Here is a 27648-nt window from a genome sequence, read left to right as displayed (position 1 = left end):
GTCAAAAGGTAGTTTTATGGAGAGGGTTTTATCTCTCAAGAAATGAGTTGTATTTCATTATTTTAATAACTTAGAAATTGTCTTATTTTAGGCTCAAATATGAGTTGATAGCATATGTGTGAGATAGAGCTAGGAATTAGAAGATCTGTTGTTATATTTATTAAAAATAGGGGTTGATTTGTTAGACACAGTTTGAGTGATATCCGATTTATAAAAGAGAGGATTGAGGACTAGATTTAGGAGAGCGAGAGAAAAATAGTGTGTGGACTATATTTTGAGATAGAGGTGTTTATTTCGGTAATTAAGCCCAAGGATGAGACTCTGTAACTCTTTATTTATGAACAAATTTGTGTTGTGCGCATGATTATATATACAGCCCGTGGAGATCCTCGAATAGTTGTTTTCTTTGTATTTGGATGATATTGATGCTTGCTCTATTTTTTTATGCTTTATAATAGATAACACTAAGTTAAAAGAATAATCAGCGAGTTTACTATATAGTTTTGGTTCCACAAGTGGAAAACCCAAATTACACTAAGAATCGACGCAAAACACATTCAGATTTGGAATCCATACTTCAAAAATTATGGACGATGGTTTTTAATGTTATTGGGTCCATGGGCCCCAAATCGCATCGCTTCAGTGGATAGGAACTGGTTTATTGAACCGTTGAATTCCGACATTGTGATACAGCCAAATCCGAAATGTTATAGAGAAGGGGTGATAGTATATTGGGTCCGCGAAGTGTTATCGCATCGTCGCATTGAAGCATAAGGAGTCTGGCCAAGAGGACATTACAATTGCGATCATGCAATTCAATCACCACCTTTGGATCACGATCAACTATGACCGTTTGATTGCCAAGCGGTCTTGCTACTCGATCCCATTCACCATTTGACACGTAGCAAAGGAAGTGGGGAAGAAAATCACTTTGTCAGGTAGTTAACCCCCGGTCTATTGTCCTACCAGAAATCTTCGGTGACCATCACATCTCACAGATCGAGATCAACAGTCACTAAGGGTCGATGTGTTTACTTCCGGTGTATGATAAGCACACAAATATCAAAAGGTAAAAGTTTAGTGTTTTGGCCTTTTCGATCCAAGTGGATATTGGTGGCCACCTGCCAAGTCCACCTGGACCCCCACCATTGTTCCTCTCAACATTTTCAGTTTCCTTAATTATAGCGTAGTTTACTATTTTTAGCAGTTTTTCGGGTCCTAAACTTCCGGAGCTGTTTTGAGGCCCTAAACGACGTTTTTTGGGAAATTTTGCTTCCACAAGTTTTTAGTTAAAATATCATCTTTTCCATTGTAGTACTCATAAAGATCTTTCCAACGGGCTATCATGCGCGTAAAACGGAGATCGTATGCCAAAGTTACGATCCCGGGAAGTTGATGTACTAATTTACCCAAACGGGGCCCATAGTTTGGCATTTCATCTTCTAGGGTTAGGTTTTGGAATGTTAAGGGTTTTCCATTGCTTCTCAACAATAAATAGGCCTTCGAGCCTCATTGTAAGAGTTCAGAGGCATGTAGCCGACACATCTCTTCTCAGAGATAAGCTACCATCGCCCTAGCTGGGTTATTTCTATTTCTATTTGTAAGCATATTTCAACATTTTACAGTAATGAAATGAAGTATTATTTCCGCTGCATATCTGTCTTTATGGTTATCTCTGTCTTTTATTGCGTTCCTATTTAAATCTGGATCAGTGGTATCAGAGCGGTCTATTTTTTCTCTGTTTTTCTTTGCATGTCCCCAACGAGGTCGGGATATAAGGAGTTAGGGCTTGAACTGGTCGAACCTTTGCGAGACCAGCCTCACAAATCCTGACGACCTCCCATGGCGGATGAGAAGAAAGACGAGGCAAGAGATCCTATCAAAATCTTGCTCGAAGAAGCCCTCGAGCGATAATGGAACGCGATGATGGATAGTTTTGCCCAAATCCTTCAGCGGCTACCTAGAGGCGACGCATCGGCTTCCAGCAGCTACTCTGGAAATGCCACGCCCTTTAAGGTACAAGTTAATTTTGAAATCCCCATATTCTAGGGTCAGATAGACGTGGATCCCGTAGATAAATGGTTAAATCTGCTAGAGGGTTATTTCCTATTCATGAATTTTCGAGTCGGGAAAAGATTGTTTTTGCTCTTCTCAAAGCAGCCCCCCACGTCAAAGACTGGTGGGAAACGTACTGCGAGTAGAAGGATGAAAATACCGGCTCACTATTTTCAGCTGCACCCACCTGGAATTCATTCCGAGATGCCATCAAGGAGCAATACTACCCTGTTGGAATCTATGAGGATGAATACATAAAGTGGACCACGCTGCGGCAGGGAAGGGACCAAGACGTGCCAGAGTTCACCAATCTTTTCCATACCCTTCACACAAAGTTGGGAATCAAGGATATGGAGCAGCATTTGATACTCAAATATCGTGGCTGCCTGCATAAGTACATCCAGGAAGAAATAGAATTCCTGAACATCTCCTCGCTTGGCACAGCATATCGATATGCCGTCAAGATCGAGCAGAAGTTTAAACAAAGGAAGCGAGACTTTGGATCTGCGAATCAAAAGCAAGGGAAAGGTTCCCCTAAACCACAGAACAAAGGACAAAGCCAAGGCGGGGCAGCCCAAGAAAACCTGCCAAAGCTGCAAGCAAAGAACAATGTCGCGAAGCCAAAAAAGGACATGGGAAAATGGTGTGAGTTCCATAAGAGCTCCACTCACAACACAAGTGAGTGTCGGGCCAAGCAGTCACTGGTGGCTGAGCTAAAGGTTTCAGAATCAGATGCATGTTCTGACTCTGAGTCAGAACCCGACAAGGGGAATGACAAAGGGAAGCAGATCATTGATGCAGATCCCAACGCCACTGTTGCTACCGCCAAGGTCCAGAAAAATGAACCCGAAGATCCAGAGGAGGAGGAGCATCTCTTCCACTCCCAGATGTGGGTAAAGGGCTCCCCACTACAGTTCATTGTCGATAGCGGGAGCCAAAAGAACCTCATTTCGGCAGAGGTCGTGAAGCGGTTGGGCTTACCAACCACAGCACATCCACAACCATACACCATCGGGTGGCTTCACCAAGGACGGGATCTTCGTGTGAGCCAGCAATGTCGCCTTCCATACAACATCAAGCCCTTCACGGATGAGGTATTGTGTGGCATTGCTCCCCTTGAAGTTTGTGATGTATTATTAGGGCAACCATACTTGTGGAAGCGACATGCTGTGTATGAATCAAGGCCCCGTGTTGTTATTATTACATTGGGAAACAAGTTGTACAGGATACCAGAGGTAGCACCATCTACCGCCATCTCTTTGATTACTGCAAAACAATGCAGTAAGCTCATTTCCAAAACCGGGAAATTTATTTTCCTGATGATACGCCCTCAAGGAAAGAAGAAGACAGTGGCCACAACCTCTAGGCAGGGCCCTTCTGCACGACAACTATAGATGGACAAGGTCGTGGAGAAATGCGAGGACATCTTCACCTCCCCCGCAGGGGTCCCTCTGCACTGTCAGGTCAAGCACTCCATCGATCTGACCCCAGGTGCGCCGCTACCCAATGGACCAATTTATCGGCGCTCCTTTTTGGAGAATGATGAAATTAGGAGGCAGATTCAGGAGCTGCTGCAGAAAGGTCACATCCGTCCGAGTTCATTACCTTGTGGGAGCCCGATCGTGTTGGTATAGAAGAAGGATGGGACTTGGAGACTCTGTATTGACTATCGGGCGCTGAACAAGATCACTGTCCGTAATAGGTACCCAATCCCACGGATTCATGACCTCTTGGACCAACTAAAGGGGGCAAAATATTTTAGCAAGATCGATATAAAGTCAGGATATAACTAGGTACCAATCGAACCCTCTGATGTGTGGAAGACTGCCTTCAAAGCCAAGGAGGGCCTTTTCGAATGGTTGGTTATGCCTTTTGGATTGACGAATGCTCCTGAAACCTTCATGAGGCTAATGGATGACATCTTGCGGCCATTCACCAACTCATTTGTAGTGGTATACTTGGATGAAATTCTGATCTTCAGCCAGAGTTGGGAAGAGCACCTCCACCACATCTGACAGGTTCTCCAAACACTGCGTCAACACAAGCTATGTCCCAATTTGGAGAAATGCACTTTTGGCATGACCAGGTTCAGTAGCTAGGATACATTATTGATGAACAGGGGGTGCATGTGGATCCAACCAAGATCCAAGTCATTCGGGATTGGCCATCTCCAACCACTCTGACAGAGCTCCGCATCTTTCTAGGTCTTGCCAACTTCTATCACAAATTCGTGTTGGGGTTCTCCCATATCACTTGGCCCTTGAGTCAAGTCACCAAGGGAGGAGCGAAAGCAAAGTTCTCTTGGTCTGGATCTCAACAGAAGGCATTCATAGAGTTGAAAGATCGCCTCTGCACGACACCAGTGCTTGCATTACCAGATTTACAACAACCATTTGAGGTCGAGACAGATGCCTCTGACTATGCTATTGGGGCAGTCCTTACTCAACATGGGCATCCAGTGGAAAATCACAGTGAAACACTTTCAGACACAGTCTGGAAGTATCCCACTTATGATAAAGAGATGTATTCCATTGTGCAGGCCTGCCGACAATGGAAGCATTACATTTTGGGGAAGGAAACGGTCATCCACACAGACCACTGACCCCTCCAGTTCATACAGACCCAAGGGAAATTTCAGAATGATCGCCATCAGAAGTGGTCTACATACCTGCAGCAGTTCCATTTGAATATCAAATATAAGAAGGGTAGCACCAATAATGTTGCAGATTGCCTCAGTCGACCACCGATCATGGCGTTAACCACTGTTCTCAACTCTTGTGGGCACGAGACTTCTGATTGGCCACTTCTCTACAAAAGCGACCCAGAATTTGGCCACACATATCAGACACTCTTGGAGGGTCGGCATGTTCCAGATTTTCACCTCCAGGATGCCCTGTTATGCCACCTGGGTCACCTTTGTGTTCCTTCAAGCGAGCATGCCAAGATGATTTGGGAAGCACACTATAGTCAAACTGCTGGGCATTTCGGGGTCGAGAAAATGGTGGCAGTACTGCAAACATATTTCTATTGGCCGAATCTCCGACAATATGTCGGGAAGTATATCAGATCATGTATTGCCTGTGCCATTGCCAAACCGACCATTAAGAAGTAAGGCCTCTATAACCCGCTGCCTACCCCTAGTCGACCTTGGGAATCCATCTCCATGGATTACATGTCAGGCCTTCCTTCCACTAAGCATGGAAATGACTTTGTTTTTGCGGTCGTCGACAGGTTCTCGAAGATGGCCATTATGGCAACCTACAAGAAGAATATCACAGCAGAAGCCACTGCTAAACTCTTCTTCGAACGAGTGTGGGTGCACTTTGGGATCCCAGAGTCTATCATCTCAGATCAGGACAGTCTGTTCCTCAGTACATTTTGGTCAAGCCTCTGGTCAATGCTAGACACCAAACTCACTAAATCCACAGCTTTCCATCCTCAAACTGATGGCCAGACAGAGGTTGTCAATAGGATGATTGTACACATTCTGCACATGTACAACTCAAAGCATCCATGCACATGGGACGAGAGCCTCCCCTATGTTCAGCGCAGCTACAACCGAGTTCTTCATAGCTCAACTGGCCACAGCCCTTTTCAGGTGGGCTTGGGATTCCAGCCACTATGCCCCATTGATGTGGCCATGCCACTTGCAGCTACTCACACAGATTCAACTCATGTCCAGTCCGAAACAGACAAGGAAACCAACTTCATTGAACACATCCAACATATTCGCCAGCAGGTCCATGACATTCTGGAGAAATTAAATGCCAAGTACAAGCAGCGACATGATCAACATCGGGTGCCACATAAGTTTCAGGTGGGCGACAAAGTCTAGTTGCATTTGCAAAAGGAATGCCTTACTAGAGCCTATCGGAAACTGAGACCACTCTGATATGGTCCCTACACCATTACTAAGGTTGTTGGAGACAATGCATTTGAACTCAGCATTCCCCCATTCCTTGGCCTGCACCCAGTGTTCAATGTGGACCGCCTACGACCATACTTTCCACCATTGCTAGATACATCCGACATTGCAGAACAACTCACACCCACAAAATTAAATCCAGATTGCATGGAACAAGTTGTAACTGATCGAATCATGGACACATAGATCAAGAATACTCGCCAACAAAATATTCAACTGTATCGAGTTGTCAAAGCAGGCCAACTCCTTCACAATGGCAAGTGGCTCACCAGGGACCAAGTTCAGCAAAAGTTTCCCCATCTCGTGGAGGAACTCAACGCAATGGGGACCATTGCTTCCTAAGGGGGGAGGAATGATCCAAGTGGATATTGGTGGCCACGTGCCAAGTCCACCTGTACCCCCGCCATTGTTCCTCTCAACATTTTCAGTTTCCTTAATTATAGCGCAGTTTACTATTTTTAGCAGTTTTTCGGGTCCTAAACTTCCGGAGCCGTTTTGAGGCCCTAAACGACGTTTTCTGGGAAATCTTGCTGAAGATTTTTTGGGTAAAAAATCATCTTTTTCATTGTAGTCCTCATAAAGATCTTTCCAACGGGTTATCATGCGCGTAAAACGGAGATCGTATGCCAAAGTTACGACCCCGGGAAGTTAATGTACCAATTTACCCAAACGGGGCCCATAGTTTGGCGTTTCATCTTCTAGGGTTAGGTTTTGGAATGTTAAGGGTTTTCCATTGTTTCTCAACAATAAATAGGCCTTCGAGCCTCATTGTAAGAGTTCAGAGGCATGTAGTTGACACATCTCTTCTCAAAGATAAGCTACCATCGCCCTAGCGGGGTTATTTCTATTTCTATTTGTAAGCATATTTCAGTATTTTACTGTAATGAAATGAAGTATTATTTCCGCTGCATATCTGTCTTTATGGTTATCTCTGTATTTTATTGCGTTCTTGTTTAAATCCGGATCACTTTTTTTAGTGTATCTCAAGAAAAAGGAAAACAGTGAGGTTATAGTTTAAAAGGGATTCGCTGGGTGATTTTAGGGTTTTCTTGAGTTCTGCTTCCGTGTTGTGTCTTGTCACTATTTCAATACCACTAAAGACATCAATGAAAAGAAAAAATGGATTACAACAATGAAAATTGTCTGAAGAACCTATACTATATGCCTATATGCATGGCAATAGGGGGTTATGATCTCACTTTTAGGTGTGGTTAGGATACATAGTTTTGCACAATTTCCTTTTACTTATCATTCTCTATTTAGTGAGATTGAAGATGTCAACTCTCAAGCATTCATTAAGCTCTATAACAACCAACACGCGGGCCCTCAAATTTCACTTTTCAAATGGAGATAAATGAAATATTCAAGTAGGTAAGGATTATTTCCATTAACTCTTATATTAAGTTTCAAGCGAAGCTTTATGGTTGATTAGCTCAATAGTCTATTCACCAATTATTTTGGTGATAACTAATTTATAACAATTTAACCCAAACAAAACTAGGTTGCACAAGATTATGGGCTTGGGGGAATGGAAATATGTGAGGATGATTTTATGGTAAAGGGCCCACTTTCAAATGGAAGCACAATAGGTGGTGAAATAGGGAAAGTACAAGGATGAAAACGATAATGCACAAGTAGCACATAACGGACAGCTAGTTTGAAGGTTTGTTCTGAACATGAGATTGAAAGAAAAACTTCTCTTGATTTTATTCATTGTTTTTGGGTAGTAGGAGATGATAATTTTGCTACTCGAGGTTCTTGTGGCATCTCACAACTTTTCTGAGGATAGCAATGAATAGCTTTACACCAATCCTTGCATTGAGATTCTGGAAAAGAGGGTGAAGAACATGTTCGAAAATTCCATTATACAACACACAAAAATACAAGATAAGAGTAAACGAACGTTCCAATATATCCAAGGACTTTCTTCAGGAAATTGGGTATTATGGGCATTGCTAAGATAATTTTGTTGCACCAAGCAATAAATATATAAATGATCCACATGAATTACAAATTTGCATGATTTGTGAATATTGAAATGCTTCGTGTCGCAGTTACCACTAACCAAACTCATAGGTTGAACTTACAGGTAACTGATTCATAGAGAAACTATTTTGGCCCATTTCCAATACTGTCTTCTGCAGACTTTCAACTATAGTTGCCAATTTTTTTCCAAGAGAATGTCAAATTCTTGACTCTTTTTCCTAACTAGGATTTTTCCATGCCAAGTTTCCATACTTCAAAGTTCACACACACACACCTGATTTATGATCCCATTTAATTTTCCCATCGAGTAAGTGTTTGCTACTCTATTATGTAAGTACATTTTCTATTCAATCAAATGTAATGAAGAAAGTTGTCTGAAAATATTCCGATCTTGCCAAAACCATGATTTTGCCCAAATATTTTCATTTCCCAGTTTAATATTCGAAAATATTCATTGGAGATGAGAAATGATTATTTGACAAAGAACCTATTTGCATAAGGAGTCATTTAAGTGATCCAGGTAGGGGTGTGACAAAGGACCCTTCGAAGACCTTTTACTTTCATGATGTGTTAAATTGATTTTTTAAAAGAACATAAATAAGTACACATGCATGTTGTAAAGAAGACCAACATGTCAATCATTAGCAACATAAAAACATAGGTCATTGATAATGGAGTTCATCCAGGAGGGACTACGTCTCCGGGCCCTGGTGTCAAGATGGTGTAGGCCGCTGCAATAAGTGATGTCAATAGTGATGATGTCGCTATCATTCAAGGGAAATTCCCTCATGAAGGAGTGGTGCTATGAGATGTTCCACTATAGGAACTCTCAGTGAAAAGACTCCTATCAGTATGACACAAACTCATGCATGATGAGCATCTTGCCAACATGGCATAAAATTGATCGCAATGCAAACATACATGACGATAATATGAGTATCCCACCAACATACAATAGAGGGATCTCAAAACATAACAGGACGAATTAGTACAACAAGTACATCACATAAACGATTTTTCTACACATCAAATAGGAACCATGAAAACAAGTAATAAACAAGATCCTCATCTACATGAAATGGGGATCTATGTAACACAATGCATGGAAAAATAAGTGCATGAACACACTGCATATAGCTCACACCCAAGGGCCATCTTAAGAAGCAGATGTTGAACCACTAAAGTTGTTCGTGCCATCAATCTCACAACATCAATCACATGGAAATGGCTGCTCGTACATGAATGCTGACACCTGCATTCCACTTAGAAAGGTGGCTGAAGAATAGAATGAGAAAATGAAAAATCTGAATGCAATTTCTGAACTCTGAGAGATTGAGGATATGGGGCTCACGAAATCTTTTAGATGCACCCTACATTCCTCAAAGATTCTGCTCCATGGGTGGACTAGAAATCTTCAACTCAAAAGTGAATCTGACCTCGCCATTGCTATCCCTACGGAAAACTATGAAAAATGAATATAAACTTGACTATGTTCTGACAAAAGTAATTTTTACCTCGAGAATCTTTGGGCATCAAAGAATATTATACCTTCTCTATCTCGAAATATGTGCCTGCTCCTAGTTCCTCCATCCCCTCCTCGGCACACTAACAAAAATGAGTTTATATGTAAATCCCGGGTCGATTAACCCATGTGGGGATGGTTGGCGCAATGGTAGACTTTAGAAAATGGTTGAGGAGGGTTCGGGGGATCAAATCCTGCCCCTCCCAAATTAACATGTAAAATATTTTTTTTTAGATTTTATTATTGGGTGATGGGTCCACTATTTTGGTGTCGTGCGCCCCATTTCTTGTCGTCTTTTCCATGTGGTATTAATGTTGGCATTATGGCTAAAGTATTGTCCTTGATGGCAACCCATACAGGTGATAGATCACTGTACAACAGGTTAGTAGCAGAGATTGATGATCAGCTCTCAAATATTGAAGAAAATAAGGGGTACGCCGGTACACCGTACAAAAGATCCGTACACGCAGGCATGTCTTAGATAAACTACGTACATACACGCAGGTCACCCATTCATGAGGTGTGTACCCCCAGTTCACTCACTTCAAGGCAGAGAAGCGCGCTCACGTGAGGTTTCTTATGTTTGGCCCTTGGTATTTAGCCCACCGTTCTTGATTCTATGGTTTTGGCCCGTGGTATTATTATTATTGTGCCCCTATTGATCCATGATTTTAGGAAGAGCATGCCTATATAAAGCAAAGAAGATCATTTGGCTAGACACTTGTAAAATTAGAAGATCTTAAGAGAAGCTATATCTGAAATTCTTGTAATCTGTTTGTGAGAGAGAGTTGAATCAATATCAAGGAGAAACATGAGAATTACAAGTCGGATCTACTAATGGGTTGATATCTCCTCGGCGCATGTTCAGATCTGTAGATCTGACAGTCTGGGTTATTCTTGAAGTCTTGAAATCATCTATACACACAGGCACACAAGTATAGTGAAAGAAAAGTGCGGAGATATGCAGGCGCAGAAGTGCTGCTGGTGCGTAGATATGCAGGCCCAGAAGCTCTGCAGATGCGAAGGAGCGCAGGTAGTTCATTGGACACAGAGCGCAGGTACGCAGGAAGTCTATGAGGCACAGTGCGTGGGTACGCAGGAACGCAGTTGAAACAGTGCGTACTTCTACGCATGTGTTATATGGGTGAAGCTGCGTACTTCTCATGAGATCTATTTAGCTGCCCCTATTTATTGTTGTGATCTGGGTTTTGAAGTGATGTCTGGTTTTTGGTTTTAAGTTCTGATAACAGCAGTGATTGATTAAATGTTTATACATTGATGGATGAATGGATCAGGTTCTTATTGACTCATTTTATGTGATCTGATGGACTATATCTGATTGATGACTCACTTGTATATGTATTGATCTAGTGCTTGGGTAATTCAGAAGGTTGTTTGATTATGATCTTCAATGTTGTTGGGCCCAGTATGAAAATTGGATGAAATGTGGCCTTTCAGATTATGTGTTGTGCTTCAGTATATCCAGTCTAAAAATTGATGAAACGTGGTACCTGGAGGAGAGAAGGTTGTGGGTCAGCACCTACGTACTAGTATCTAAGCTAGTACAAGAGCTAAAGGAAATCTTTGAAGCATTGTAGCAGGTAGTAGCCTACGTACTAGTAAATGGATCGGCTAGTACAAGAGCAAAGGGGGTTGTAGATCCCGTACTGGTATAAGACTGCACCAGTACAAAATATTGTAAAAGGATTTTCTTATTAAGAAGAAGATTGAGATGATTTGCAGTAGGTGGTTTTCTCCCGCATTGGGTTTCCACCTTATATCATGGTTTTCATGTGTGTGCCTTATGTGTGATGATCTACTCTATGTTACTGCATCTGTTAACTGATAATATGGTTGATAATGTTCTAATGCACTCATTGAAGATCAATTAACTTAATCATAAGAAGTTGTGGAAGTAGCATATATGAATCTGATTATGGAAATGCAATTTTTTTATTAATGCGATAATACCGATTCACCCCCCCCTCTCAGTATTATTTCCAACAATTGGTATCAGAGCAGGTCCTTTGGTACAAGCTTGATCGCTTGAAGGAGATCTGTGGAACAATGGGAAAGAAGCTTAAGAAGAAAGCACCTAAGAAGAAGAAGTCATCTCAGAAGAACTATGACAATGGGAGAATCGATTGGGGATTAGGTATAAGAATCTCTTCAGATTCAGAATCAGATTCAGAATCATTATCAGGTATGAATATATTATCCTCTGACGTTCCATCTATCTTTCCTTTTGGAAGAGATGAAAGTGATAACGAAACTACTGAATTTGCTCTTATGGGTGAACAAGAAAGATATCAAATAGAGGCAGAATTTAAAAGGCTGACAGACAAAATTAGAGATCAACAAGATCTATTGAACAAAAGGGAATGTGACTTCAAAGAAGAAGCTACCGAACTAAAGGCCCAACTAGAAGAAGGAAACAAGGTAAGAAAACTACTCAAGGACAAGGAAGACCAATGTCAAAAATTGCAGCATGAAGTGACATCATTAAGAAAAAAAATCAACGAAAGAAGCACAACCATCAAGAAACTCAAAGATAGATCCAGCTACTATGAAAATCTTGAAGGTACAATCCTCTCACTAAAGGGAGATCTTGAAGAATCAAAGAAGCAGAATGAAGATCTACATCAAGCAATTGAAAAACAAGACAACGAAGTCATCAACATAAAATCTCAGCTGGAATGTGCATTCAGAATTCGTCAAATGCAGCAGGATCTGAATGAAGAACAAGAAAAAGAGATTCTCAAACTAAGGGAACAAATGGAGGAAGGAGGGAAAGCTGAAGAAGATTTGAAAAAGCAATCTCTTGAAAGGGAAGAATAGCTTCAAGTTGAGGTAAATATCTTGAAAGGTAAATTAGAACAAAAGGATAAGCTTTTACGATTTCAAGACAGTTCTAAAGTCTTGGATGATATTCTTAGTAGTCAAAGGTCTCCTGCTATAAAGACTGGTCTTGGTTTCCATGAATCTGTTGAAGGTGAATCTAGTTCACAAGGTGAGGCAAGGAACTCTAAAGAGAAATCTAAAGTGATCAACGAAGAAATGAAAGATCAATCTCATCATCAACCAAGGAAAGAGATTCCTCAAAGAAAATCCTTTACTCCTCCTATGAATAATGTTGAATGTTATGTATGTCATAACCTTAGACATGTTGCAACCAGATGTAGAAGAAGAAGGGTTCAAGATCATCAAACAAACAGATCTTCTCAGTCAAGGTACTTTAATGGATATTGCTTTGCTTGCAATATGTATGGTCACAAAGCTGCTGATTGCTACAAAAGGAATATGAAACATGTAAGATGTTATGCATGTAACAATCTTGGACATATAGCAAAGGAATGAAGGAACAAAGCACAGACATCACACAAGAAGGAGAAAACATCATCACGCTTGAAGATATGGAGGAAAAAGAAAGTACAGTCAGAAAAAGGCAGCACAGCACAACATACAGACATACCAGAATCAGAGGGAGCTGAAAGTACAAAACTTCAGTGCCCTGAATCTCATATGCAAACTCCATAAAGGGAAGTCGCGTATATACGCGAGTTGGATACTGCACAATCGCGTATATGATTGTTTGAAGAAAGGCAGTAGGGAAAGTGAAGTTGGAAGTGAATCTGTGAAGTGTGATCTCTCGAGCACAAGATCAGATCTGGGAATCTGACTGTCAGTAGCACAAAGGAGGACTATTTAATTGGGTTCTAATCAGAGGTACGCAGGTGATACACAGTGAAAGTGCGAGGGTACGCAACGCAGCAATGGTCCTGGTGCATAGGTACGCGGAGACATAGGAGGTTGAGCTGTGAAGGTACAGTATAAGTACGCGGCGTAACAAAAGAGCACATGTGGACGGACGCGGCAGGACAGAAGAAGAGGTGCCTAGCAAGATAGAAGGTACGCGGCACGATAGAAGGATAACCTGCGGGGGTACATAGAAGTACGCGGCGCGATAGAAGCAAAGGATGCATGAGGTACGTAGCGCAACTGATGGCACAGGTGCGTGGGTATGCACTGTAGTAGAAGGTTGTCTACGTAAATATGCAGAAACACAGAAGGTCAGGTGCGGGAATACGCAGAGGAGCGAAAGACGAAGTGCGGAGCCACGCAGGTCGTATAATGAGAAACTGCGTATCTGTCTTAAGACATTTATTGGCTGACTTTTCTTGTTGATAAGATCTTACAGATGGCACCAGTTTAGGGGGAGCATATGTTTTTAATGCATTGTTGGCATTATGGGTAATAGTCCTTGGTAATGATGCTTACATAGATAAATGATTCATCTTGCTATGAGTTGTTCACATGGTTCTTGGATCAGATTTGTGGTTGATTCTCTAATGGTGCTTACATGGGATGATTATTCAAAGTTGCATTGTTGAAGACATGATGATGATGAGCTCTTACCTATATGATGATAGGTTGTTTCGTACATATGTTGATTGATGCAGATATTCCCCAATGATGATCATGATGGCTATGGCATTTCTCACATAGAATGTGAAATTCTGTTGATGCGAACATACCTTGATGATTCATGCACTAATGCAAGTTACTGATCTAGTTGTTGTTGACAGATACTATGGAGCAGATCATACAGTGTTGCTGCTGATGTTTATCTTAGGTGATTGGTCTCTGTTATGAATGTCATATCACGACTCATGATGTAATATTATGTCTCTATCTATTGTAGTCATCACTTCAGGTCATGTAACGACCTATGTTGGTTGCCCCACTATGCCTGGGATGAAGATGTAATATTTTTGATGTATCCCCACTTGGTTGGGTGGATGATCCTCACTTGGTTGGGTGATGGATATATGTATTGAGTCTTTTGGTGGTAGGAAGGTCATTTATGATGTATAGAGTCATGTTCTTCTTGTAGAACATCTTTTTGCAGACCTTGCTTACTGTTAGGGGGAGCTTGAGCATGAACATCACTATATAGCAAGAACAGACATTTCAGCTTTTTCTCAGAAAGAGCATGATCAGATTGGTGCACCATGGCATATACAAAGGGGGAGCTCAATCAGAGACTTCAGCAGATCTGGTTTATAGTCAAGGGGAGCATGTTCTTAGGGGGAGCAGAACCCTTTGCCCTTGATGTCAAAGCGGGAGAGTGATTTGGTGTTGTTGCCATCAAGTCCAAAGGGGGAGATTGTTGGCAATATGATTCATGTGTTGTACTTGATGGCAACCCTCTCATAGAAGATCATCTCACTTGTATACATTCAGATGAATCCACAAAAGAGATGGATGTAGGACAGTTCAAAGGGATCAGATGACAGTTCACAAGTAAGCTTTGCCATCAAGTCCAAAGGGGGAGATTGTTGGCATTATGGCTAAAGTATTGTCCTTGATGGAAACCCATACAGGTGATAGATCACTGTACAACAGGTCAATAGCAGAGATTGATGATCAGCTCTCAAATATTGAAGAAAATAAGGGGTACGTCGGTACACCATGCAAAAGATGTGTACACGTAGGCATGTCTTAGATAAACTGCGTACATACATGCAGGTCACCCGTTCATGAGGTGCGTACCCCCAGTTCAGTCACTTCAAGGTAGAGAAGCGCGCTCATGTGGGGTTTCTTATGTTTGGCCCGTGGTATTTAGCCCGCCGTTCTTGATTCTATGGTTTTGGCCCGTGGTATTATTATTATTGAGCCCCTATTGATCCATGATTTTAGGAAGGGCTTGCCTATATAAAGCAAAGGAGATCATTTGGCTAGATACATGTGAAATTAGAAGATCTTAAGAGAAGCTAGATCTGAAATTCTTGTAATCGGTTTGTGAGAGAGAGTTGAATCAATATCAAGGAGAAACATGAGAATTACAAGTCGGATCTACTAATGGGTTGATATCTCCTCGGTGCATGTTCAGATCTGTAGATATGACAGTCTGGGTTATTCTTGAAGTCTTGAAATCATCTATACTCGTAGGCACGCAAGTACATTGAAAGAAAAGTGCGAAGATACGCAGGCGCAGAAGTGCTGCTGGTGCGTAGATACGCAGGACCAGAAGCTCTGCAGATGCGGAGGAGCGCAGGCAGTTCATTGGACACAGAGCGCAGGTACGCAGGAAGTCTGTGAGGCACAGTGCGTGGGTATGCAGGAACGCAGTTGAAACAGTGCGTACTTCTACGCAGGTGTTATATGGGTGAAGCTGCATACTTCTTATGAAATCTATTTAGCTACCCCTGTTTATTGTTGTGATATGGGTTTTGAAGTGATGTCTGGTTTCTGGTTTTAAGTTCTGATAAGAGCAGTGATTGATTAAATGTTTATACATTGATGGATGAATGGATCAGGTTCTTATTGACTCATTTTATGTGATCTGATGGACTAGATCTGATTGATGACACACTTGTATATGTATTAATCTAGTGCTTGGGTAATTCAGAAGGTTTTTTGATTATGAGCTTCAATGTTGTTGGGCCCAGTATGAAAATTGGATGAAATGTGGCCTTTCAGATTATGTGTTGTGCTTCAGTGTATCCTGTCTAAAAATTGATGAAACATGGTACCTGGAGGAGAGAAGATTGTAGGTTAGCACCTAGGTACTAGTATCCAAGCTAGTACAAGAGCCAAAGGAAATCTTTGGAGCATTGTAGCAGGTAGTAGCCTGCATACTAGTAAATGGATCGGCTAGTACAAGAGCAAAGGGGGTTGTAGCTCCCGTACTGGTATAAGACTGTACCAGTACAAAATATTTTAAAAGGATTTTCTTATTAAGGAGAAGATTGAGATGACTTGTAGCAGGTGGTTTTCTCCGGCATTGGGTTTCCACCTTATATCATGGTGTTCATGTGTGTGCCTTATGTGTGATGATCTACTCTATGTTACTGCATCTGTTAACTGATAATATGGTTGATAATGTTCTAATGCACTCATTAAAGATCAATTAACTTAATCATAAGAAGTTGTGGAAGTAGCATATATGAATCTGATTATGGAAATGAAAAAGTTTTATTAATGTGATAATACTGATTCACCCCCTCCCCTCTCAGTATTATTTCCAACAATTAAACGTGGAGTGGTGTGCATTAAAGGGAGGTGCGTTATTTGATTTGACATGCCATGGGCCCACCGCATGGTGGTGGGCCAGCCCACATGGCTGGCATTGGCTCAGTACCCACTGGCCTACCATTAACTGTGCATACATTTGCGAATAGTGGTGTGGGCCAGCTCCACAAGAGGTGGCCCGCCCACCCCATTAATACGAACATTCTATGGTAGTCGTTGGAGGTTCTGGTAGCGTCATGGTTATCGGCCAATATTTAAACATAGTTTTTGTGGTATATGGTAGCGGTTGAGCCGGCGAGGGTCAAGGCCCATCGGCTTGGGGGTGGCCGGGGTGGTGGCCCGCCACCTCGTATGAATATATATCTTTTTTATTTAACAATAGGGCAGTTTATTTAAATTTTTCTCACAAAAAAGGTTATTAGACAAATTAAAGAGCCACCAATATTGCCCGCTTTAGGAGCTAATTTTCATGCCTCGGGGTCAGTCATATTGTAGGACACTTAAACCTATCCCACAACCCAACTTTGACCAGAATGTTGACTAGCTCGTTCTCCCTCATACGAGCTCGGATTGATGAATCATTCACACTGCCGCAATCAGGACAACGAGATATACGCTTTGGTTCTGTTTTGAAATCATTCTGACCATTTTGATTTTCGAGCATTCATCAGCCGTCTTTTTCCCGTGTGTGTCCCTAGAGCCACCTAGATCAATCCTCCTGACTAAGGAGGTTTTGGTGCTCCAAAAGCATAAAAAATAATCTCCAACTTCTCTATACCTTGTTTACATCACAAGAATCCTGAAAGGTCTCGCTTCCATCTCCTTCACCTTTGTTCCTCGGAGCCTTAAGCAATGAGCTGACACCTGCAACTTGTACCACATTGTTTTTGCAAATTACATGCTTGTCTTAACTGACCAAATAATGACCCAAGCGTCCCACACTTGCCACGAGTTTATAACACATACTCAGTGGTCAAGTTCACATTAAGATGGACGCAAAACCCCAGCTACGAGAACAAGGCCAACATATCATTGTTGCTCCAACAAGTGATGGAAAACACATCATCACTGCAACACATGATTTACAAACATAAGGCTAAACACTATTGTTTTTCTTTGACAAATGATGGAAGCAAAACATCACTTTCACAGTTTATCATGCTATTCAAAATAAGACCAAACATCATTGTTGTTGAGCGAGTGATGAAAACACATCATCACTTTTACATTTTAAAATGCAACAAATGATTTAAAAAAGCATGACCATGAAATGCTAACATATCTAGAAACCACTTTTCACTTATCAAGGTGAATGGGTCACATCATTGTGGTGCATTCATTCGTCGAACAACTGTTTCATTTGGTTCATGCACATACACTTTGTCTTTAGGGTGCTGCTCTGGATGGAGCCTCCAATAAGTGGCTCTTTGATGGCCACTTCTGTCACAATGACTGCAATAGATTTCTTCCTCCATATCTACTTAACATGTTTATTTACCTATTGTTGAGAGGGTCGTTCATGCTTCATCATTTTGTGTGTTGCCATTCTTTTGCAATACTCAGAAAATGTATGTCTATGTAATCCACAAAAGGTACATGTTTTTCAATGCCATGTTTTACATTCATCTTTAAAAACATGATTATAATCGAAATGAACATTCGAATGTCAAGAGTGGCTATACCTTTCCTTGTTATCTCTGGTGTAAGTATGGCGATGAGATCTTGCCTCAGCTCTTTCCCTGCAATGGAAACTACCATGGGATGATGGGGATGCGTTCCCATCATTCTCTTTCCTCGATGATTTCAACGATGTCTCGAGAGAATCTGAAACATTTGAGCATTCTCCCTCCATGTATCTCAAGCCTGCAAATTGAGGTCTCTACATAACCTACAATGGTTGAGTTATGCATTCGTTATTAATACGAAGTTCTGTTTCCTCCTTATTCCTCGAAACGATACGAAGCCTCATGTTTGTCCATGTAATTGGGATCTGCAAATCACCAACATAAATAATAATATGTGAAGACGAAACCAAAAGGAAATCAATATCTTTTACCTTCTCTGTCGATTTTGAAAGAACTGATGAGGGCTTCTCATCATCTGTTGTTGGTGGTTCACTAGCTGTCTCAGCGCATTCCCCAACTTCCTTTATAACATACTCAAGTCCTGTTAGACAGGGTAATTCCTCCACTTTGGTGGGGTTGACAATGCCTTGCACATTAACACCAAAGCCTTTTCCTTGATACCCCATTCTCTTCAATGGTTTGGAGCTAATTCCCGTGGTATGATTTTCAAAAAGAGTGAAATCATCATCAGGACAAATAGATGAATTCAAAGAACTACTTTTTACCTCACATGGGTCACACTGCAGTTTTTCTAAGGCCTCTTCCTTTGTTTGCAACTGTCATAGCAAATTGTGTTTCTCCTCTTTCTCTTCATGTAGATGCATCTTCAATTTAGCGTTCTCTATTTGAAGATTCTGCTTGTTGTGCTTCAGTTCTTCTAGGGCCTCTTCCGTGGCTTGCAACTGAAGCTGCAATCGCTCTTTTTCTTTTGCCTCTTTCTGTAGAGTTTCATACATTATTTCCACTCTTTTGGAAATTTTGAGCATGGTCTCATACATCACCTTTTCATCCTTTGTTGCTGCACATTCCATTGTTCATGGTGCAATTGGCATCCATGCAAAGACCGCTCTGATACCGCTTGATCCAGGTCTGGGTGTGACAAAGGACCCTCCCAATACCTTTTACTTTTGTGATATGTTAGATTTCATTTTTAAAAGAACATAAATGAATACATGTGCATGTTTTAAAGAAGAGGAACATGTCAATCATCAGCAACATAAAAACATAAGTTGTTGATAACAAAGTTCGTCTAGGAGGGACTACGTCTTCGGGTCCCAGTGTCAAGATGGTGTAGGATGCTGCATTATGTGTTATCAATAGTGATGATGTACATAGATATGGTGTCGCTATCATACAAGCAAAATTCCCTCACGCAGGAGTGTTACCAAGAGATGTTCCACTATAGGAACTCTCAGTCAAAAGACTCCTATCAATATGACACAAACTCATGCATGATGAGCATACCACTAACATGGCAGAAAAGGGATCTCAATGCAAACATACATGACGACAATATGAGTATCCCATAAACATACAACAAAGGGATCTCAAAACATAACATGACGAATCATGACAACAAGTACATCACATAGACGATTCCCCGTCAAATCAAGCAGGAATCATGAAAACAAGTAATAAACAAGATCCCTCATCAACATCAAATAGGGATCTGTGCAGCACAATGCATGTCAAAAGAAGTACATGAACACATTGCATATACCTCACAACAAAGGGCCATCTAACGAAGCGGATGTCAAACTTCTGAAGCTGTTCGTGCCATCGATCGAATGACATCAATCGCATGGAAATTGTTTCTCACACATGAATGCTGACACCTGCATTCCAATTAGAAAGGTGGTAGAAGAATATAATGAGAAAGTGAAAAATATGAATGCACCATCAGATTTGTGGCATCGAATAGTGCAAAATCAATTGTCAAATTTCTGAATTTTGGGAAATTGAGAATCTGGGCTCAAGGAATCTTTTAGATTCCCTTTAGATTCCTCAAAGATTTTTCTCCATGGGTGGACTGGAAATACACAACTCAAAAGGCGAATCTGACCTCGCCATTGCGATTACTGCAGAAAACCGTGGAAAACAACTGTAAACTTGACTATGTTCTGACAATTTTTTTTTTTACTTCCCCAGAGAATCTTTGGGCATCAAAGAATGTCATGCCTCCTCTGTCTTAAAATCTCTGACCGCTCCTGGTTCCTCCATCCCCTCCTAGGCTCATTGACAAAATGAGTTTATATGTAAGTCCTGGGCGGATTAACCCATGTGGGGTTGGTGGGCGCAATGGCAGAGTTTAGAAAATGGTTGAGGAGAAGTCGTGGGATCAAATCCCGCCCCTCCCAAATTAACATGCAAAATATTTTTTTTTTAGATTTTATTATTGGGTGATGGGTCCACTGCTTTGGTGGCCTGCGCCAAATTTCTTGCCATCGGTTCCAAATGGTATTAAAGGCGGCATGGTGTGCATTAAAGGGGAGTCGCATTGTTTTATTTGACATGTCATGTTGGTAGGCCATTAACTGTGCGTACATTTGCGGATAGGGATGTGGATGGGGTCCACTGAGGTAGCCCACGCACCCCATTAATATGAACATTGTATGGTGGTCGATGGAGGGTCCGGCGGGGTCATGGTCGTCGGCCCATATTTAAACATAGATTTTGTGGTTTATGGTTGCGGTTGGGCTTGAGGGGGTCATGGCCCATCGGCCCTTTAATACAATTTTGTTATATAATACATTTTGGGGGTGGCATGGGTGGTGGCCCACCACCTCGTATATATATATATATATATATATATATATATATAATTTTATTTAGTAATAGGGAAATTTGTTCAAATTTGTCTAACATAAGTGTTATTAGACAAATTAAAGAGGCAAAATTTTAGCCCACTTGGGGAGCTAAGTTTCATGCCTCGGGGTCAGTCAAATTGTAGGACACTTAAACCTGGCCCACAACCCAACTTTGACCAGAACTTTGACTAGTTCATTCTCCCTCATACAAGCTTGGATTGATGAACCGTTCACACTACCATGATTAGGATGATGAGATATATGCTTAGGTCCTAGTTTGAAATCATCCTGACCATTTTTATTTTTGAGTGTTCATAAACCCTCTTTGTCCTGTGTGTGTCCCTGGAGCCACCTGGATCATTAAGAGAAGATCTAGAGTGTCTCCACCGTGAACTCAATTGATCAATTCCAACTAATGTATGCAGGCTCTTAGAGTTCCTCAAACCTACTTTAAGAGTTTTTACTTTGGCAACAATTTTTTATTTTAATTATCAGTTGTCACAACCTTAGTTAGGTGGCCTAAAATTTGTTTATTAAGTTTGTAGGATAGGTCCTCAAGAAATTAACTATATAGGAGGAACATAAGCATTATCCTTCTAAAAAGTTTCGAAATATTCACCATAAAGAAAACCATCACAAAAATTGAATGCTTCAATCCAATTTGTTTACTTTCATTCAAAAAATGGAATGGCAGTCAGGAAAAATGTGAAAGAGATCCAACTACAAGTGAATACAAGGGTTTCGTTTTAACATAACAAAAATATTGTTTTAAGAAGAAAAGAAAACAATAACGTCAAAAGATCCAAATGAATATAAATATGTACTTCCTTTTCACAGAGATAAAGGTAGAAAACTTGCGACATAATGTTTTTCTAATAACAGGCCCACAAGAATAGAACCTAGAGGAAATTTATAGGTCAGATCAATAAACTAATGATACAGAATCTCAGACAGCTATAAACTTTGAATCTCTAAAAATCCCAAAGAAACACAAATCCAAATCAATATAGAGTTTTCAGAGTAATTTAATATATCGATATATTAGATAAAAACAGGGGAACAAACTATCCAATGGACTGAAGGCAAGTGAATAGTTGCTGAAAATAAAATTATTGGAGAGAAAAGGTGTCTATGGCTTAAATTTTTACCTGTGTTCTTCCTCGGTCCATGGAATTCCCTTGTGACCTTCATGGTCGGATTTGGAGCTCCCCTTTCCCATTACATTACTTTCATATGTCATAATCACATAAACAGAAGAACGGGTTTCGCCTTTCTTTTCACTTCCATTATCAATAGCTCACTTTGCATTAACCATCAAGGACATCAAACAAGAACACATTTCTTGAAACTTAGGGCTCAGAGAATAGAATGAAGTATGTTAAACCTCTTTCTCAATGATAATATGTTCCACTTGTGACACACTGTTCTCAATCTGAGGATTCTCTTTAGTGGCAATCTAGCCAAGACTAGCTCTAATATCTCCTCAGGAAGTCTCTTCCATGCAGAGGGAATGGTTGGAATCTCTTCTCTGCATTGATTTTCTGGTACAAATTTCTCAGTATCTTCATTTTTCGAAGGCACTCATTTAGAGCATTACAACAGCACCAACATCAGGTTTTTTGGGACCCAATCACTCACTCGTGTTATCAGATCCATGGATTTACCCAAACCCTTGCTTCTAAATTTTAAGGTTTCTCTTCCAAATGCTTGAATCTGACCATTTCATACACTCAACCTCTCTCCTCCAACTTCGATATTTTTCTCAACGCCAGCTGAGTCAAAGTGAACCTCAAATCCTCCTTTACCACATCATCTTTGAACAACCTCGAGAGATTGCACCTCGACGGGACGGAAATTATGTCAAAGGCTTTTAGGTAGGTTGGCTTGGGGGTGGGGAAGGCTTAGCCAACATCTTCCAGTTGCCTATGAGCACTTCAAGCTCTGGCAGAACCAAGAAACCTCCATGAGATGTCGAACAATGATCCCCATCATAGGGTTAGGGTCTCGCAATGATATAACCAGACATCAAACTTCAGAGGAAAATGAGGTGGGCATTTGAAATCCCCTTGTAGATATTCTTATACATTACTATCATATTCGCATCTTAGAATGACAGGTACCCCGTGAGGAGCACAAACAATATGACCATGCAAGACCAGATGTTGGCCTTGGCTTCGTCAGATCCCTTCTTCGTAATTACCTCTGGCGAAACGTATGCTGGTGTGGCGCATGCCATCTAGAGAAGGTAGTCATGTCTAAACTGCTTTGGCAGCGCATTGAGGTTGAAGATGGTGCCCTTCATATCACGATTTTCCTCTAATAACAGGTTCTATGGCTTCAAATCCAGGTGATATACATCAATTGTGACAGAAGTCAATCGCATTAATCAACTATCGAAGAGCTCACTCCCAGAGTTCAGGAGTTCGTAGACGACGTCTTTACCTATGCGAATTGAATACTAGTGTTCAACGAATTCATAAATACTTTCTCGTGATCGAATGGTTCAACTTTTCTCAGTCGTCTAACATATAATATTACGACGCAATAAGGGGGGAGTTGATTTTGAAGGGGAATGCCTTGCGACGTAAATATATACATAATTGACATTAAAATAATTTACATAACATGTACATTCAAATTAAATTGTTTCTTTATTATTAATAATGTAGTTTTAAGAGGAGACCTCTCCATCTGCCCAGCTCTATTTGCAAATCTTACCAGCTCAGCAGAGTCAGCTTGATTGGGTCAAAGTTGGAAAAAAGAAAGGGAAAAAATGTCGAATAGTTGATTCTACCCACGTTGGGTAGAATCCTTTGTTCTGCTTCTGCTTCTTTGTTCTTCTTGTTACTTCTTGTTCAGCACTGCTCTCTTCTTGGTTTCTCTTGGGGGCCGAGGTGGATAGTTTATCCTTTTCGGCTTCCCGTTTTCCTGCTTCTCTTGGATTTATCTTCATATTGTACCATACTTCCTCTTAATAGATTTAGTTTTTCACCGAGAAAAAGAAATGTATTTTTATGTATATGTCAATATTAATTCGTATAAAAATATTTTATTGATAACCCACATTAATTATTCTTTTTATATAAAACATAAAAGTATTTTATTTTAACAATTTTATGAACATACATTAGTTAACATAGATCTTCAATTAGTTTATTTAAATCGCTTGTTGAAATATTTTTTGAAAACACATTTTTTTACTTATTTTTCTTATTGTAGCCAATATTATTTTTCTGTTTACAATATAATTTTTTTTTTTTTAAAGGGAAAAAATGGCCAATAAACTTACACATCCCCTCCGCTCAATAAATAATATTAGTTAATCATATTTCTTATTTTTTTGGTGATAGACATTCAATAGTATAATATTTTATTATTTATTTTATTTTTATGATATTTTTTTGTTTTTGTTAATTCTTTTGTTTTGTTAACAGCTAAACTGGACGTACTAGCTATTTTTAGCAAGGAATAATTTCAGACGCAATTTGGCCCACTAATACCCTAAAATAGGCGGAGCATGGATCGAAAACAATGAGCGGGTAAAAAACGATAAAATAAGAAAACCCTAAAAGCTCTAGGTTTGGGTTATGTTAGCTAGAGTTAAGAAAAAATAATTAAAAAAAGCAGCGAAGAGCCCATGGCATGGTTTTTTGGGTAATCAATCAGGATATAAATATATGGACATATTGCCCTTACAACATATCGCTCATCTCATATTGATCGAGCAAAAGTTCGTTCATACTTTCTCGAGTTCTCTTCGCTTATACGTACAGAAATTCAGTCCTTTCTTTTTATTCAGATCATCTTTTATTCGGATCAACTTTTTAGTTGGGGAGTCATGGCCTCGGAAAGCAAGGTGAGTTTGAAGAGCTTAGATGGCGAATTGTTTGATGTCACTGAGGCTGTGGCATTTGAATCTCAGACCATCAAGTACATGATCGAGGACACTGGCACCGCTAATCCTATTCCGCTGCCAAACGTTTCTAGTGAGATACTCTCGAAGGTCATCGAATACTGCAAGTACCATGTCGATGCTCAGAACCCCGCACATGAGAAATCGGCCATTTCGGAGGACGAAATCAAGACTTGGGATGAAGAATTCGTTAAAGTCGATCAGGCCACTTTGTTCGACCTTATCCTGGTATTCTGTCAGAAACCCTTATTTGATGGTTTGGTATTCTTTGAACCAAACTAACGCTTTTCTTATTTGTTGTTTTGAGGGGTCTAATCTACCTGAATTACCCCAACCTCTGAGGACAGTTACCAATGGCTTCTCCAGTAAATCAATGTTCCATCAACTAATTGTTTTTTTAATTTCTGAGATCCTTCAATGCTAGAAATCTCTGTGTAGTTTCATTCCATGTAATTATTAGCACATGTATATGCCTGTCCAGGCTATAGATACATTAGTATATTTTACGGAAATTTTGGCTTATTAAGCTTTTCGGGTTTTTGCAGGCTGCTAATTACCTAAACATAAAAAATCTGCTAGATCTTACATGTCAGACTGTTGCCGACATGATAAAAGGGAAAACGCCAGAAGAAGTACGTTAAACTTTCAACATAAAGAATGATTTTACTCCTGAAGAGGAGGAGGAGGTCAGGCGTCAAAATTAGTGGGCCTTAGAATGATTCTAGGGAATTGGTGCAAAAACAGTATATATATTTATGTGCCATGGTGTTTGGTTTTATTGTAGTCGAGAATTAGTCGAGAATTTGTTTAGAAACTATTAGTGGTATACTTTTTTTGTTTGGATTCATCAATTTCTAATACTGGACCAGCTTTGAAACTTTAAGGCCAATGGTTTGTTCTAATTGAATAATTTTGTAAAGATCTCGGAGCAACTCCTTCAGTAGTATTGGGCTTGTCGAATTTCTGATAAATATTGCAACTATTTTTCTGTCAACTGTGTATTGAAATGGGCTCCAATTGCATGGTTTTAACGTTTTGAATTTTTTGAATCTATGTGCACTGGTTTTAACATTTTGAATTCTTTTGAATCTATGTACACTGGATGGCTTTTTCATTTTTTTATTTCCTTGTATTGCACGAATGAATGCGCTGAGTTTAGAGTATTATTGCACGAATGAATTGTCTCAGTTTAGAGGATTATTGCGCGAATGGATGGGTCCAACTGTGGGGCATGCTTGTATATGTTTTACTATAGTAATTTAGAAGGTGGGGACTGACAAAAATGCAATTTGGTTTGGAAATTTTTTTTTTCTTAAAAATTGTTTTTCCAAGTAGAACATGTTGTTTTATTAAAACAAAATTCACATGTCTTATCTGGTTTTAACATTTTGATTTTTTTTTAACTTACGTGCCCTCAATATCTTTTATATTTTTAATTTCCTTGCTATTATTATTGCACAAATGAATTCGCTAAATTTACAGTATTATCGCAGGAATAAATGGCCTCAGTTTGGATCCCAGGTTTTAATATTTTGACTTTATTTTGAATTTAAGTGCCCTGAATGGCTTTTATATTTTTAATTTCCATGCTATTACTATTATTGCACGAATGAATTCGGTAAATTTAGAGTGTTGTTGCACGAATAAATTTAGAGTTTGGATCGCCGCAGCTTGATGCTTTCTTTTGCTAGGTGCCATGTTTGTTGTATCCACCAGTTGAGAGCCTTCCTTTCCTGCGAAAAGCTCATAAAGTTGCAAATGAGCGCATGCTCTTGCATATACACCATGTAGGCAGCTATTTGAGGGTCTTTGATTTCTAGTGTTGGTATTTCATAGTTTTTGGTTTGCACGTGTTTGGGGGCCGATTGCTGAGCCCAGGTCTTCCCGCTGGTCATTGCCGAGGTGTTGCTTGGTTGATGTTGAACGGTTTTTCCTGCCGCGCCCTCTCCTGAGTGGTTGGATGAAGGCTTTTTCAAGACATTGTGATTGGTAAGTTTGGTGGAGGCCTCCATCTCTTTTAATTTTCCAGGGACAATTGTACTCGACGAGGGGTGTTAGATCCCCTCCTGACGGTAGCATGGAGTGTTCAAAATTGAACACGTCATAGCTCAGGAGGCTTTTGGAACGTCAGTGAAGTGCTCACCAAAATTTACCCATAAAAAAAAAATTAAAATTTGATTTCTACCCGTTTGAAAAAAAATATTAACTTTATAAAATGTCATTTGAAGGGCTGCTTGCCGACCTAATATTTCAGAAAATTCAGGTTATCTCTGAAAATTCTGGTTACCTATTACCGCGGTTCTTTGGGCCGGCTACCAGCGTCGGGCTCTAGTTGCAACTTGCCTAGATGCCTTGTTCTTTGATTGTCCTATAGAGTCACTCTAGAGTCTAGGGTAGTGGTATGGAGGGGAGGTTGCATCATTAAAAAAGTAATGGGTAGCTTGTAATGGAGGTTGTTGCATTGAATTTTCGAGGCCACCATTCATTATGGTGGGCATGGCATTGATAATTTTTCCCTATTTTGCATCTAGTGGGGTGTGCCTTTTCATTGGGTGTGTCGTGTAGTTAAGAAGATTAAAATCTATTTACATTAATTAGCTTTTTTTCTTGCTCTCACATACCTTTGATACACCTTCTCTAGAAGAGAACTGCTCATTACTGGAGCAAAGCCTAATTATCGATTCCACAAGATTAGTTGATTAGTATTACTCATGGCTAGTGACCACTTTCGAGGATTTTTTTTATATCACCACATTTAACCAGAGAATTTTGAGCAGCAA

At 40.3% G+C, this 27648-nt stretch overlaps 1 pseudogene; it reads left to right on the top strand.

Moving 5' to 3' along the window:
* The first annotated feature begins 24793 nt into the window (after positions 1–24793).
* On the top strand, positions 24794–25587 carry LOC149171752 (SKP1-like protein 1A; annotated as a pseudogene).
* Positions 25588–27648: the final 2061 nt, after the last annotated feature.

This window comes from Pinus tabuliformis, chromosome 4_2 (assembly GCF_031772625.1).
Source record: "Pinus tabuliformis cultivar Carrire ecotype Pingquan chromosome 4_2, CPIR1, whole genome shotgun sequence".
NCBI classification, from domain to species: Eukaryota; Viridiplantae; Streptophyta; class Pinopsida; order Pinales; family Pinaceae; genus Pinus; species Pinus tabuliformis.
This window is presented reverse-complemented; position numbering and strand designations above follow the sequence as displayed.